General features: G+C 38.5%; 1 protein-coding gene across 1 annotated transcript in view; it reads right to left on the bottom strand.

Annotated features, from left to right (window-relative positions):
- RHOJ (ras homolog family member J) overlaps nucleotides 1-17252 on the bottom strand; it is a gene marked incomplete at its 3' end in the record, with an annotated part of 88028 nt that overhangs the window by 54949 nt on the left and 15827 nt on the right. The gene's annotated exons all lie outside the window — the stretch shown is intronic.

Raw genomic sequence — 17252 nt, 5'->3', positions numbered from 1 at the left:
TTGCTTTCTGTCATGTCAATAAATCCTGAATCTTCCCTTGAAGTCACCAAAAACTACTGGCAAGTCATTCTTCTGAATGTGTGCCCAGAGACAGGGGGAACAAGCATTTGTTTAAAACATAAAACTATCCAGGCATGTGCAGCCAAGCAGGCAGGGCTCTCTTTCCACCTTGTTCCCCATCTAGGGATGTGGTTTCACTCTGGGAGAGGCAGGCCACCAGCACTTCTCATCCCCAGCCTGTAGTTCCATCTTGCAGAAGCACTGTTCTAGACACACATAGCCAAGAGAACCTGTCTCCTTTTCTGACACATCTCCCACTCAGAAAAGAAGCTGTCATCCAGGGACAGTAGGCTGAGAATATTGAGTCTTAAATGCTTCTGCCCAAGCTCACTTACAGGGCAAAGACTCCAGACCAGGAGGAACAAATCGAGAAGATGAGGGTCTACTCTCCCCACTCAGAGCTCCACTCATAGGCCAGGGGTATCTGGGAGGAGTGGGCCACTGTCTTGGCTGCAATTCCAGTGCAAAGGCACAGAAACTTTGCTTGGAGGGATTGGAATGTTAAAGAGCAAAGAGCACTACTCTGCTTAAGGTAACTGACTTTATCTGGAACAGAGAATGGGGAAGTTCATGTCTAAGTTTGGTGTGGAAAACAATTGGGATCTTGGTTGTGAGCAATTAACAGGAGGCTGGTAGCTCCGTGTGGGAAACAAGCTATAGAGTAGATGACCTAGAAGTTTAACAGGGCAAACCAGAGAAAGAGACAATTAAGGAGAGAACTAGAGGGTTGAAACAAACCTTAAAGAGTCTCCCCAAAGACAACCCCTGCAAAGAGGACCAAATTTATTGGATCAGGCTGTGGAAAAATTTAGGTACCAAGGTGTTATCAAAAACAGTAGTGCAATCAGCCATCAATGAGTGGCAGCTAGCAGCAACTTGGGGTATCAACAGAGGTAGTCAGCTAATAGAGAAATCAGGAAAAGAAAGCCCTGCAAAATCCATTCTCATCCAAGGATGATCATACACATGCCAATGCATTGACCTCGGTGGAGTGACGTCAGAGGCTGCCCACAGAAGGGGAAATAGACTGCCCTAAAATAATCCACCCAAGTCACAAAACAAACAACAAAAATAACAAGCCCCAGAGTCGGGGAGGGAAATCAGTACCTACAGTTGCTATAATATGTCACCTAAAATGTCCAGTTTTTTTTTTCAAGGGAGTGGGGAGGGAGAGGGATGGACTGGGAGTTTGGGGTTGGTAGATGCAAACTATTACATTTAGAATGGATAAACGGAGAGGTCCTAATGTATAGCATGGGGAACTATATTCAACATCCTGTGATAAACCATAATGGAAAAGAATATAAAATGTCCTGTTTTTAATCAAATATTATGAGACATGCAAAGAAACAGGAAAATGTGATCCGTGCATGGGGGAAAAAAGGCAAGGAAAAAAAAAGAAAGAAAAAGAGAGCTGGCAAGTCATTGATGGGATTAGAAATCTCTCTTTCCTTCTTTCTCTTGTATATTTATGGCTGTATCAAAGACTAGGGAGGAAGCAAAATTTTTTGGTTTTTGCTTTCCCAGAAAGCTTAGAGGATAGATGATTAATACTACTAGGATGGCATTGCAGTTTTGACTCACTGCTTCAAATCCACGTTAAAGATATGTAGATCTCCAAGGACCATGGAACAAACACATGTATAGTGCCCCCCATCCTCCCCCGCTGTGCTCAGCTTATCTCTGAGAAGAGCTTTGTGAGATACTCTAGAACTGATAATAACTTCAAAGGAACTTTCCTGAGCAATGTCTTTGATATTTATACTTTATATTATATTAGTCATTATTTCTCACAAGTGCTCTGGGAAGAAAGCAAGTGAAATATTGGGAGAGGACTTTTCATGGATTTGAAATTGAAATCATTGAATTTGAAATCAAAATCTTGAGATACTTAGTCTGCTGTTGAACGCATTCTTAACAAAATAGAATTTTCATATCATGGAACCATTATCACAAATGTGAAAACGAAAACAGTGGATTCTGGTTACAAACGTCTTAGTTACATTAAATGAGTTGAATAATTTTCCTTGAATAATCTATTACAAGACGGAAAATCCTGACATAACTTGATTTCATTATGTTTTTACTTGTTCTATAAAGCCAGTAGGTGTTTATGGAGTATCCACTGTGAGACTTAATAACAAGATGATTATAAGATGGTCCTATAGTTTGTGGGCTTGATTGTTTTTCTTGACAGCTTCTGCTGGGCATGGATCATCTATTCTCTCCCTCACTGCTTCTGCCACATACTCAATGTAAATATTCCAGTATCTTTCTGTTTACTCACTATTTCTCTTCTGCTGCCTGGAGCCCTTTGCATCTTTATCCATATCATTTTTTTTTTCCTCTGAGATCAATCAACCAACAAGTATTTTTTATATTGTTGCTGTAACAGGCTTTGCAGGAATTAAGCTATAATTCCTAAAGGAAAGGGTAAGATTTCTGTCCAAATTGCTCCACATAGCCACTAATGTAGTAATATTTCATGCCAAAAAGTACTTAATGGTTTGGATGACAATAATAAATATATACCTTAGAAAAGAATGGGATTTTGGGACTTCCCTGGTGGCACAGCAGTTAAGAATCTGCCTGCCAATGCAGGGGACAGGGGTTCGGGCCCTGGTCTGGGAAGATCTCACATGCCACGGAGCAACAAAGCCCGTGAGCCACAACTACTGAGCCTGTGTCCCACAACTACTGAAGCCTGCACACCTAGAGCCCATGCACCACAGTGAGAAGCCCGTGCACCGCAACAAAGAGTAGCCCCTGCTCACCAAAACTAGAGAAAGCCTGCGTGCAGCAATGAAGACCCTGCGCAGCTAAAAATAAATAAAATAAATAACTTTGTAAAAAAAAAGAAAGGGATTTTTAGTTTCTTTCTTTTAAACACAACTATGCTTAGACTTTCTTTTAAACACAACTATGCTCACATACTCTTTTCCTTTTTTTTTTTAAAGGGACTCTATTGGTTTTTATTTATTTAAATATTTATTTATGTATAATTAACATACATTATGTTAGTTTCAGGTGTGCAACATAATGATTAGATATTTGTATATATTGTGAAGTGATCACCACAATAAGTCTAGTTAACGTCTGTCACCATACATAGTTACAAAAAAAATATGTATGTATGTATGTAACTTGTTTTTTCTTATGATGAGGGCTTTTAATATCGAGTCTTCTAGCAACTTTCAAATATGCAAAACATTATTATTAACTAGAGTTGCTATGCATACGTTACATCCCCAGGACTTATTCGTTTTATAGCTGGGAGTTTGTACCTTTTGACTTCCTTCACCCCCCAACCCTCAGTCCCCCACAACCAACAATCTGTTTTCTGTATCTATGACTTTGGTTATTTTTAGATTCCACATATAAGTGAGACCATATGATATTTGCCTTTCTCTCTCTGACTTATTTCACTTAGCATAATGCCTTCAAGGTCCATCCATGTTGTCACAATTGGCAAGATTTCATACACATACTCTTATTATTAAAACTTTTTATATTTTTGTTTAACCATGAGTCATCTCCCAACCTTTGCTTCTTCCTATTAACCAAATCCACCTCCTTTAGGGTTTTCTCAAAGGCCCTATTTTCAATATTATAAATTATTCATCTTATCATTCTAACATATTTACAGAGTATTTACCATACAGAATAAAATATAAAATTCTGTGACTCTTTATAAAGGAAAGGCAAGTCAGAGACATTGCTCCTGAGGACTGGAAAGATTCAGATAGTCACAAAGGTTTCTATTTTAGTTGTTCAGAATTTCATCTCTGGTCTTTTAGCATAGAGTTGACTTGCTTGATAGTCTCCCCTTTTCACTGTCCTTAATTCCAGAAAATATCATACACACTTATTAAAGAAACCTCTCTTTCCCCTCCTCTGCTCATCTTGAGAGAAGTCTGCTTTCATGTTTCCCTGTCCTGCAGGTAAATGGCAGTGACCATCACAAAATTACAGCCAAGGCACTCTGAGCTGACTCTCTTAACCCCTGAAATAGAGAAGAAGCCCTTGGCAAGTGCAGAGGGTTAGTCAGGTCAGGTTCTGACAACAAAATTTATAGTTCTATTCAGAGCAACTTTCAGAAACAGCTTGAAGCCATTTAAATTTCCCCAAAGAGTCAATGAAAGTATCAGTACTTGGACTTGCTGATTCTAACATTCTTAGAATGACATGGGAACCATGGAAAGTCTATGAGGCTACTACCCCCAAGTTTTTCTGGTAACATGGGTCACCTTTGCTGAAGAATTCTCATTTTTATTTCCACTTTAAAATGATTTGTTATTCATTTGAATAAATTATGCTCATCAGTATGTAAGCACCTAGAAAGATCATGGGCTGAATTTAGGTTCCTGATTTGCCTAGCATCCAGCCTATGGTGTGACAAGGTGATGTGTATTTATGGTTATGAGCATGGAATGAAGTATCAACTCTGCTGCTTGCTTATGTGTGATGTGACCAGGGGCACATTTCTTAATTGTGTTGCATCGTCCTCATCTCCAGAAATGGAGAAATCACAGCTACCTCCCAGGATCACCATGAAAATGTACTGATATATATCAAATTTTTCATCACAGTTCCTGAAGCATGAGCAATGTTCCATGAATTCTATGCCGACTGTATTATCATCCTAAGCATAAGTAAAAGTACACAGCTCAAGACTTTCCCCGACCCTGATTTTTGAAAAGTTAATTTTATACTATGCTGATGATGACTATTTCTTTAACAATTTCCACAGCTTCCTAAAAGTGGTCTGGCCTGAACTATATTTTTTTCCTGTGCCTGAGGGAAACAAAGAAACAAGCAAGCAAACAAGCAAGCAACATATTGGAGTTACATTTAATAACATTTCTAAGATGGAGTTGACTTAGTGTTCTAAATACACCTGAAATCTACAATCCCCCCCCATCTCTCACTTATGAGTTATCAAGGAAAATTTTTTCTCTACGTGAAAGATTTGCCATGTTAAGCCACGATCTACTGCTGGTGGAAACCAAGGCCAAGAGGTGAACGTGTTAGAATAAATCTGAAATGAGTTGAATATGGTCTGAAGCTTGCCAATTCTTGGCGGCTGCAGGACCAGCAGGACAGAGCAGGGTGGGAGAACAGCCAGGCTGAAGTGGCAAGGAAAATTCCTTTCACGCCTAAGTTGTACTTCCTAAAGAATAAGAAGCATGTGAAAAATCCCTTGATCTCACTGTGCTGTGATAACAAGAACAGGAGTGATGGAGATCGTCCAATGATACACATCAATTAATGCGGTCTAACCTTCAAATACAGTAGAAATTCACAATAAAATCGAACTTACAAAATGTATACCTACATTTTCATCAGCATTTCTCAGTTATATTTCTTGTTTCTACCATATTTAGATACCTTTGGAAAATGGAACAAGAAATTACCCCTTGGAGGCATAATTAAACTGAAGCTTAACAGGTGCGTAATTGGAGTTTTTGACGAGTAGCTAACAGAATGCCATGTTTACGCACTGCTCTCATGCTATTGGCCTAAGAGGGAAATGAGGAGGATTTAAGAAATAATAATGACTCTCAAGAGAAGATGTGTTTTAATGCTTAAAATTAAAATTTTCCAGAGACTGATATTGATCTGACATTAAAACTGTTCCAACTGTTGTGTGGAGTACTTGGGAAACAAAAGAAAATTATTCTTTTTAAGTTAAATTTTTTTTTTCTCATGAGTTTAAACTGAGCTGGTCAATGTTTTGTCAGATCATGCTTTCTAGGTTATGTCATCTTGTTTCCTGCTAGTGCTGAGCTGTTTAATAATAGAGAAACTCTGATTTTTTTCTCTTGCTCATATTTTCTCTCATCTCTATAGGCAAAGTATATCTCACGAAACGTCCTCTTTTGTCTACTCAAAGTCTATTGAAATAGTTTCCCACTCGTGTGTGTGTGTGTGTGTGTGTTTGCATCTATGGCTTTCTGGAGTCAGAGTAAGAACAAAGGATGTAGAAGGGGAGACTTGATCTATAGATCTGTAGAAAAATGCAGAAACAGTTTAAACTCCTTGTGAGTGCTGTGTTTAGCTTTTAGAACATTGAAAAAATGAAGAAATGTATTTACAAAGGAGAATTTCTTCCATGTGTCCCATATGCACACTTTTCTCTTGGGGAAATATTTATCCAAGTGAAAAAAAGTATTTATTAAGGAAAGTCATCCATTTTCATTTTGATATTTCTTCTCTGGGAGAAAATAATTCTAACCTCAAGTCTTTTGGTAGGTTCTAAAGTAGGATTAGAGAATTTAACCTTCTGATTTCAGCACAGTTCCAAAGTTAATAATCAGAGACAAACACTGCCATCAATTCTAACAAAAGACTTACTTATTTCTAAAACCAAATGACCATCTCAGTTTGAAAAAGTGTGTGTTGTAGCACAGGGCACAATTATCATTAAAAAAGATTTTCCTTTAAGGAGGATTTTTTCTCAATTTTTTATTTGAAAAAATTTGAAACATACTAAAAAGTTGAAAGGACAATGTGGACACCTTCTACCCTCCACCTAGATTTAACAATGTTATCATTTTGCCACATATGCTTTGTCTCTCTGTGTACATAATTTTTTCCCTCTGAACCATTTGAAAGTGAATTGCAGACATGGTGACATTTTACCCATAACTACTTTAGCAGCATTTCCTAAAAAAGGACATTCTTCTACAGAACCACAATACTGTTATTATACCCAAGAATATTGACATTATTTCCTAATATAATCTAAATTATTCCATATTACAGTTTCCTTAATTGTCCATGAATATCTTTAATAGCTTTTTTTTTGGTACAAAATCAGGATCCAATCAGATTAAAACTTCGCATTTAATCTAGAGGGGTCTGTTCATCTTTTTCTCCCCCTTGCTATGTTATTGATGTTTTTAAAAGGGTCCAAGCCAGTTTCCTTGTGGAATACATCACATTCTGGAACTAGTAATAGTTTTGATATGACTTTTGACAATTTAGAATCACAAAAGAAGAAGCCTAAGAACTTAGTTTAGTATATTAGTAAAGAGATAGTTACCAAAGTGGTGAATACTTTCATATTAATATAGAAAACCCAGGAGATTTAGATCAGACAGAATGAATTTGGCAGGAAACATAATAGTATTTTGGGAGCACAATGTGTCTGAGTTTACTGGTTTTTAGATATTCTAAAATCAAAAGAAAGGGAACTGATTTCTTTAACATGTCATCATTCTTCCATGGATATGTTTAACAAATGGTTGGGAATGCTGGTTTGGGGCTTATAAGAGAAAGTGTGGTTAAAGAAAGAAAAGTTATCTCTTCCAAAAAATAGAAGAGGAGGGAACACTTCCAAACTCATTTGATTAGGGTAACATTATCCTGATACCAAAACCAGACAAGGACAACACAAGAAAAGAAAATTACAGGAATATCTCTGAAGAACGTACATGCAAAACTCCTCACCAAAATATTAACAAACTGAATTCAACAATACATAAAAAGGATCATACACCATGGTCAGGTGGGATTTATCCCAGGGATGCAAGGATGGTTCAATACCTGCAAATCAATCAATGTGATACACCACATTAACAAAATGAAGTATAAAAATCATATGATCATCTCAATAGATGCAGAAAAAGCATTTGAAAAGATTCAACATCCATTTATGATAAAAGCTCTCAACAAAATGGGTATAGAGGGAATGTAACTCAACATAATAAAGACCATATATGACAAGCCCATGGTGAACATAATACTCAGTGATGAAGAGCTGAAAGATTTTCCTCTAAGATCAGGAATAAGACACTCTCACCACTTTTTTTTTTTTTTTTTTTTTTCGCGGTACGCGGGCCTCTCACTGTTGTGGCCTCTCCCATTGCGGAGCACAGGCTCCGGACGCACAGGCTCAGCAGCCATGGCTCACGGGCCCAGCCGCTCCGCGGCATGTGGGATCCTCCCGGACCGGGGCACGAACCCGTATCCCCTGCATCGGCAGGCGGACTCTCAAGCACTGCGCCACCAGGGGAGCCCTCTCACCACTTTTATTCAACAAAATGTTGGAAGTCCTCGCCAGAACAACGAAACAAGAAAAATAAATCCTTTGAGAATATCTCCCTCCCCAGTCTGTAGAGTTCTAGAGAAGGTAAAATTGCTTAGAGCTGTGTAAGAGGTCAGATACGATACATACTTTTTCAGTAATAATGCTACTTTTAAATTATCACAACAATATATAATGATATTTTCATGCATTGAACACTTGTTAGATGCTTTATGTATTTCAGTTTATTTATTCCTTACAACACATCCATGAGATAGGTATTTAACTCCTTTACAAGTGAGGAAATTAAGAGTTAGGCCAGAAATTTCTTATTTCATATTTCACTCTGTACTAGCTTAAAAGCCATGCTCTTGACTGCTGTATAAGAATACAAAGCACCCTATTTTTTTTATTCCCTGGTAACTTTCCCATTTCTTTTTTATATACCACTTTTCATGATCTTCACATTTTCCTCAGCTTTGAATGGTTCACCTATTCTTTGGCTACTGGCCTCAGCTTTTGAAGAGTTAAGAAAACTCATGAAAATATGTCTTTCCTAACAGATGGCAGGTCCGAGAATTTCACTGTTTCCCCATCCTTAAGCTGGGGCTGGGAGTAAACTCCACTGTGAAAATGGGTCAAGATGATAACTCTTTAATCACTTAACCAAATGGTTCAGACTCACTAATTGAAAAATATAGGTGTTTATATAATTGTTATATTTATAGGAATCATGTTTTAATTATTATTGCCTCTCAATGTTGTATGAGAAATGAGATAATCTGACTTAATGTTAATCCAACTATGGTTTACTGTGTTTGAATATAGACTGTGCAGTGAAGAGCTTCCTGCAGGTGCAACTCTGCATCAGCTGTAGTCTCCATATTCTGGCAAAGTTCCTTTAGTGAAGTGGCTCTAAGAAATAAATTGTGTTTTTTTTTTCCTATTGCCTACTTCCCAGGCACCCCAACATACATTTCTCCCTAGTGCTGTTGTTCAGATCCTCCTTGAGTTATTGTAACAGCAAAGTGTAGTTTTGGGGAAGGAAGACAGCTTTTCCTACCCTGAATTTAAATTCAACAGGACTTGTGAAAAGTAATCTTTTCAAGTGTCAGAAAGGAAGAAAGTATGCCTGAATACACAAGAATGCAAGAATTTACTTGAGGGTGGCACTAATGATTCTCTAGTTGAAAATGATTTGACAAAACCCACAGTGTGGGGAGGCTTTACCATGAAAAATAAAATGTAGGTCTAGAAGGGACCCCAGTAAGTCATTTCATAACTGTCTCAGACATGTTAGTGTCCTAACCACACAAGTACCATGATTGTCTGTTCTCTTTATGAAGAGATCTTCATATACATGTACTCCATAACTCCTTAGCTCATCTCAGTGTCTTATGAACCAAACCAACCAGCATTAATCTATGTTGGATTACTCTATGGGCTTTTGTGTTGTTTACTTTTCCCTGGGTGTTGGAAACTAACAATAGGGAAAATACAGTCTCTGAGGTCAGGTGTTACATAAGGACAAAGAAGCTGAGTCAGGTATCTCTCACACATGAACAAAAACAACAATAGAAAATCCACTGACATTTACTAAACATTGATACATATATTGATACATTGGTTCACTTAATACTCATATTTCCTAGGGGAAATATATCTTTTTATATCCTCATTTTACAAATGAAGAAACTGGCTTAGAGAGATTAAGTGACTTGGTGAGGATCAAACTACCACTGAATGACACAGCTGAGTGTCTAATTTAGGGCTGCTTGGTCCAAAGCACATCTTCTTGATTACTCTACATGTGAGTGTGTCCATTCCTAACATGGCTATGCAACATAATTTTAAGATGGAATTTTTCAAAACCGTGACTAGTTCTTTGCTCATATAGCCAGGAAAAATAATAGTTCAAGCACAGCATGTTATAAAGAAAGTAATTTTGATTTATTTGACTAGCTGTTAATATTATATAGCAAGATAGTTGGATTCACTGAATTATGGAACTGGTCAGTTTTTCTGTGCTTATGCATAAGTATAATCTAATATTTTCTATAAAGGACCCATAAAATCTGAGGGAAAAGATAGAGATGGATACAAATAATTGTTGGAATTAAGGAAGAACCAACATATTAAAGAAAAACTAGAAAGTGAAGGCATTGTATCCTTGTAAACATAGATTTGTTCACTCAGAAGATATTTACTGAGTGCCAAGCATTCTTCTAAATGCCAGAGATATGGCCTATCACCTTAATAGCTAGATGATAAAGAAATGTAGTATGTGAGTGCATGTATATATGCATGCAATATATTAGGTGGTGATAAATGCTACAGAAAAATAAAGCAGGATATGTGGAGAGTAGTTCATTATTATATAGTGTGACTGGGGAAGGCCTTGTTGATAAAGTGACATTTGAGTGGATTCCTGAAGGAAATGAGCAAGCCAGTCGTATGGCTTTTAGGAACTTAAGTGCCAGGCAGTGGGAACAGCAAGAGCAAAATCTCTAAAGGGGAAACTTCCTTTCAAGGAACAGCAAAGAGAGTAGAATGAATGGAGGGGAGAGAGTAAGTTTAAAAAAATACCTCTAATACTTTTCTCTTATCCAAGTGCATCATCTTGTACTTTCTATAAAATGTTAAGTAATAATGTTAGTATGGGAACCCTTGCTTCATTCCTGACTTTGTTGGAAATATTTATAGCTTTTTCCCATTAAACATTACCCTGGCTCTTTGACTAAGATAGATTTTTATAAACAAAATACCCATGTGTTTAAGTTGTCTATTGTTGCATAAACAGCTATACCAAAATTTAGTGACTTAAAACAATACCTATTTCATTATCTCATGTTTCTATGGGTTGACTGGGCTTGGCTGGGTAGTTTTTCTGCTTAATAATATGTCATTTTGGGCTGCAGTTGGCTGGGGGATTGACTAGGTTGGAGCTTCCAAGATGACTCATTCACATGTGGCAGTTTGTATTGATTTGTCTGGGAGCTCAGCCGGGGCTATGGACCAGAGTACCTTAGTTCTTCTCATTGTGGTCTTTCCATATAGCTTGGCTTCATAGCATTGGCAGCTAGGTTCTAAGAGGAAGGAAATCCTGGGCTCTTGTGTACCAGAAAATCATTTTTTCTTCACTCTCTTGGTCAAGATAGTCATAGGACCGGTTAAGATTCAAGGGTTGAGGAATAAACTCCACCTCTTGATGGAGGAGTGACATATTTATAGAGGAAGGGAAAATGAGCATGGTCATCTTTGGAGGCTATCATATCATCAATTCCCTATTTTATTGTTGTTATTATTTAAATCAAATTTTCATTATTAAATTTTATAATGCTTTTTCAATCTCCATGAAGGTAATAATACTACTTTTCTCCTTAGACCTATTAATATGATAAATATTATTAATAAATTTTCTAATCTTGAACTACTCTTAAATACTTGGAATAAACCTCTCTTGTACATGGCTTTATCTGTATGACTCTTCATGAGGTCCTTAGCTTCTATGATCTGAATTAGATGTATGCAGTCTTCTAAAACCTTCAAATTATTCTCTTTTCTGCACTGTTTTATATACATGGGATATAGTTCTTTTCCCTTCCAGATATGTCCCTTACCTTCAAAAATTATATATATATATATATATATATATATATATATATATATAATTTTATTTTTTTGGTACGCGGGTCTCTCACTGTTGTGGCCTCTCCCATTGCAGAGCACAGGCTCCGGACGCGCAGGCTCAGCGGCCATGGCCCACGGGCCCAGCCTCTCCGCAGCATGTGGGATCTCCCCGGACCGGGGCACGAACCCGTGTCCCCTGCATCGGCAGGCGGACTCTCAACCACTGCGCCACCAGGGAAACCCCCCAAATTATATTTTTGTTGGCAGTTTTTGAGACCCATCATGACTGGGCTCTGTCTCCTCAGCTTCTATTTCCTTCCTTTGTTTCTTCTGTGAATTCTGCTGTTTTTGGGCCCTTTTCAAAATATTTTGGAATCTATGTCCTAGTTTTACTGAAAATATAGTTTGTATTTTTGTTTTCCAGCTTTTCTTTTGGATGGTTTCAAGAAGAGAAGAAAACTGGATTTATGTAATAACGGTCATGTCAGAAGTCCCAATGAAATACTATTATTTTTATTGAAGTAAATATCAAAATATTAAATTGATTTTCACAGACTCTCAATAGACATTTTAGAGATGAAATTGCTTGAGAAGTAAAAGATTTCAATATTTTTGGGGATAGGGATGAGATTATTACAAGTCAATTATTTATCTTCTTTTCTTTGGTGGCAAATACAGCTCTCTCCTGGAAAGCTAGAGCTAATTTATATTGCTCCAAGGATAAATTTTTCTCCTCCATCAACCTCCAACTATAGCTTAAAAATGTATAAATGATAGCTGTGTAAATGATAGAGGTTAAGTGATAGTTGGATGCAATTGGGAAAAATGCTCTTCCTTGAAGATTGACCTCAGTCACTTCCAAAATCGTGATGGGGTTGAGGAGCTGAGGAACAAGCCTGGGAGTTAGCGAGGGGTCCCCAGGCTGGGGTGTGGGATAAGGGTGAGCATTAACTTCAGAAGTCAGAGAATGCTAGGGAAGTCAGGAAAAATACAAACAAAATCTTCCAAACAGCAAACTTCTGGATCTGTCCCAGTAGGGACTAATTGCACTTATTAACTACTCTGTGAATTTGATATGAAGTAGGCCCTGCTTTTTCACTAGGCAATAAATCATTTGAGGTATATTATCAACAGTAAACAGTACAATTACAATTATGTCTTTAGAATAGAGTGTTTTAATATCCCAATGTTCTTATTGTGAGTCTTTTTAAGGTCATAAGAATGGATTTACATGCTTGGTTAGAAACAGTTCTTCTGGTACTGCAGCTGGGTGATCTGGGCTATGGAGACCAGCCCCTCCCCACACCTGCTGCTGAGATAATGCCAACAGTTCTGAGGCATTTCCACCCATAAAAGGAACAAGCAGGCCGTGTGCACGAGTTACAGGGCGCAAAGCAGAGACCTCTGGTTCTGAGCCCTATTTCTGGCACTCATGCATCCATATGGCTTATGCATGTGTGAAGGAACAAATAAGGGTTAAGTGCATTCTTAGAGATGCAGTCCTGGGGAAAGAGGATGTGTTCCTTTTTCATGCTTTTGCTGTACTTTTTGTCTAATTACATTTTATGTCATTCTACACTCATGGAGTGTTTAATAAATAAAATGATTTATTACTAATAAGCAACAATAACATTTGATCGTGTTTTCCAGCACACAAAATGCTTTCATGTATATTATATAATTTATAATTTGTTGAGGATGTTTGGCTAATACAGATTAGTTGCCTAGGGACCTCTATAATATTGTGTTATCAAGAAGACAGGTTAGGGCTTCCCTGGTGGCGCAGTGGTTGAGAGTCCACCTGCCGATGCAGGGGACGTGGGTTCGTGCCCCGGTCCGGGAGGATCCCACATGCCACGGAGTGGCTGGGTCCGTGAGCCATGGCCACTGAGCCTGCGCGTCCGGAGCCTGTGCTCTGCAATGGGAGAGGCCACAACAGTGAGAGGCCCACGTACCGCAAAAAAAAGACAGGTTACTTCCTAGGTACCTTGTTTCAATGTAAAATTACACGTTGGAGAGAGTTGGAGAGAGTAATAATTTGCTTAACAAGTATTTTTAGAGACTCTCAGGGTAGAGAAAAATTGGACTATGAAATGAGATTATAGAAACTTTTAAAGGGCTTTTATGGATAAGACCATTTTCTCTTAAAAACAAATAAAACATGTTGAAGTCATCCTGTAGGAATGAGATTGAACACTAATCTGGAAAAGCAGAGTTGTATAGGGGCCGTACCTGAGGAGTATATCAATATATATCTTTCTTTCTCTTTTTCTACCAAGAGAGTTGGGGCTTCTCTGTCTCTGTCTCTCTGTATCTCTTTCAAACACACACAGTCAAGATCAACAGTGAATTGGATGGCACTTGTTTTAGTCTTCCAGAGGTGTCCATGAAATTAAAGATTAGAATGCTCATATCGAAACCATTGCTGCCAGCACTGAGCTGATAAAATAGGTATGGAAGTTACCTTCTATGAATATCTCACAACTTTCCTATGAAACTCTGCAGATAGTGACCTTCTTGCGAGGAAAACACTGATCTGGGCGTGATAGGATGAGGCTTTTGGGCAATAAAGAACTCACTGAATGTCCCCGCCATTCCCTCCCTTTTCTGTGCCCTTCTGTGGATCACTTAGGGTGATAGCAGAGTAGGGCCGCTGTTAAAAATGTCATACGTAAATGCAGAACTTGGTTGGAGATGATCTGAAACACTGAGGAAGAGCATCTGTCAATGCTGGGAGTTCTGTGCAGAGAAGATGCAGTGGGGCCTTAGAGACAACAGGACTATAGGATCTCTTCCTTACACTGATAGGTCCTGCTCTAGCAATAGTCCAGATGGCTCACCAGAATTTCCTGTTTTTCACTATACCCAACAGCGTGACTAAGACCTGGAAGTGACTCCAAGATAGAATCTTCACAAATGGCTTTTAGCTGTGAATTCTGTGAGAATCAAACCTAAGGTCCACTCATCTACCCACAAGCCCTAAGTTCTACTCTTCTTCATTCTTGTCACTTGTCATTCAACAATGATAGATGAGCTCAGAGCAGAAGGTGCTAGTCTACATCCTTCCTTCTCCTCTCCCTACCTCCTTTGTGTTCTCCAGATATACAGAGGGGAGGTGAGCAAGAAATAAAACATCTTTTAAAGTAGTTGCATTTCTTTGCCTTTGTTCTCTTGACCTTCGGACCCAACACAACATCAGGCTGCCCCCTTTATGAAGTGGGCTCATTCACAGTGAAATAATCTCAGATTCTTTGAAGGGAAGATGCCAAACTTACTTTGGAAGTTGTACAACAATGTCATGTTTGAGCCTGTCTAGTCTAAATCCCTCATTTTGAAGTTTAAGATGATCTCTTTAGGCATGTCCATGAGAGATGTATAATATCATGCAATTTTCATCCCTGGGGCATCAGTTTGTGTTCCTGACACTGGAAAAGGTGTTACATCCTTTATCACCAGTCTCTGGTGTTGGAAATAAAATCAGTGCTTGTGACCTGGTACTTACTATAAGCCCAAGTGTGATAGGGGGATAGAGGTTTGCCTCACTAGGAGGAGCAGCCTGGCAGAAAGGGATAAAAGCAGCTATTTAAAAAATTAATTAAAGTTGTAATTGAAGTATAGTTGATTAACAATGTTGCTTTACTTTCTGGTGTACAGCAAAGTGATTCATATATATATATATATATATATATATGTATATATATATATATATATGTATATATAATATATGTATTCTTTTCAGATTCTTCTCCCTTCTGGATTATTACAAGATATGGAGTATAGTTCCCTGGTTCCCTGTGCCATACAGCAGGACCTTGTTGGTTATCTATTTTATATATAGTAGTGTGTAGATGTTAATACCAATCTCCTAATTTATCCCTGCCTCACCTCTTTCCCCTTTGGTAACCATAAATTTGTTTTCTGTGTCTGTGAGTCTAATTATGCTTTGTAAATAAATCCATTTGTATCATTTTTTTAAGATTCCACATATAAGTGATATCATATGGTATCTTTCTCTTTCTGACTTCACTTAATATGATAATCTCTAGGTCCATCCATGTTGCTGCAAATGGTATTATTTCATTCTTTTTTAATGGCTGAGTACTATTCCATTGTACCATATCTTTTTTTTTTTTTTTTTTTTTTGCCGTACGTGGGCCTCTCACTGTTGTGAGAGCACAGGCTCCGGAAGCGCAGGCTCAGCGGCCATGGCTCACGGGCCCAGCCGCTCCGCGGCATGTGGGATCTTCCCGGACTGGGGCACAAACCCGTGTCCCCTGCATCGGCAGGTGGACTCTCAACCACTGCACCACCAGGGAAGCCCTGTACCATATCTTCTTTATCCATTCATCTGTCGATGGACATTTAGGTTGCTTCCATTTCTTGGCTATTGTAAACAGTGAAAAGCAGCTATTTTATGGGAGGTATTCATACAGCTGAGAGACAATGGAGGAGGAGGAGGAGGAAAGCTTTGAGGATCTTATTGCCTCAAGAGACTGAGCACAACAATATAAATATTTAGAGATAGGGCATAATGCCAGATTCTTTAGTAAAAAATTCTAGTTCTGCTGTTTGAATTGCTACAGCTTTAGCCATTGAGCAATAATGTGTATAAAGAAAGAAGGCATTTGGGAAGTCAAGTTAAAACCACAATCTTCTATAATTCAAGAACATTTGGATCTTTGCTAAGATCATCCAGCTCTCTCATGCTCTGGGCCTACTCTGATCTAATGGAACAGGACTCCAGGCGGGTCCTGTTTTCAAACAGCACCTCTCTTGGGGGAGTGAGGTGGAGTTACCTAGTCAGGGATTCCAGGGAATAGGAGTTTCCTGTGCTAGTCTTCATCCCTAGAATACAAGAATCTTCTTGTCTCTGTGACTTGATGTTAAAATGAGAAAAAAAGAGAGAAACTTGGAGATTAATAGAGGAGGATCACTGTAGAAAGTATCCTAATGGATCCTAGTGGAAAAATTACCAAGGATTTGGGGCTGAGAGAACCTTGTCATTGAAGAATCACAGAGAAAAATTTTACTTTATTTTCTCTTTCCATAGATTTCAGACATTGCTCAGGGGTAGACTTGGCATTATTCCTTCTGAATCACTGATTAGTTCACCAAGGAAGAAATACACAGCTCTCCCTCATTCCTTTTGCATCAGGGTGTAATTTCCATAACTGAATTTCTATGATTATCACATATACCATTTAAATATTTCTTACTTTTTTTTTTTTTTTTTTGCGGTACGCGGGCCGCTCACTGTTGTGGCCTCTCCCATTGCAGAGCACAGGCTCTGGATGCGCAGGCTCAGCGGCCATGGCTCACGGGCCCAGCCTCTCCGCGGCATGTGGGATCCTCCCGGACCGGGGCACGAGCCCGTGTCCTCTGCATCGGCAGGTGGACTCTCAACCACTGCGCCACCAGGGAAGCCCTTCTTAAGTATTTTTTCCTTAATAAAGGATAAAATTTAAATAGTACTAGCATGAAGTTTGGCTTATCAGGAGCTGCTTGTCAAGTTAATATACCACTGCCTTTCTCT

The sequence above is a fragment of the Hyperoodon ampullatus genome (assembly GCF_949752795.1).
Source record: "Hyperoodon ampullatus genome assembly, chromosome: 3".
Classification (NCBI taxonomy): Eukaryota; Metazoa; Chordata; class Mammalia; order Artiodactyla; family Ziphiidae; genus Hyperoodon; species Hyperoodon ampullatus.
Note: the sequence above shows the minus strand (reverse complement) of the source record. Positions and strands in the feature narration are given on the sequence as shown.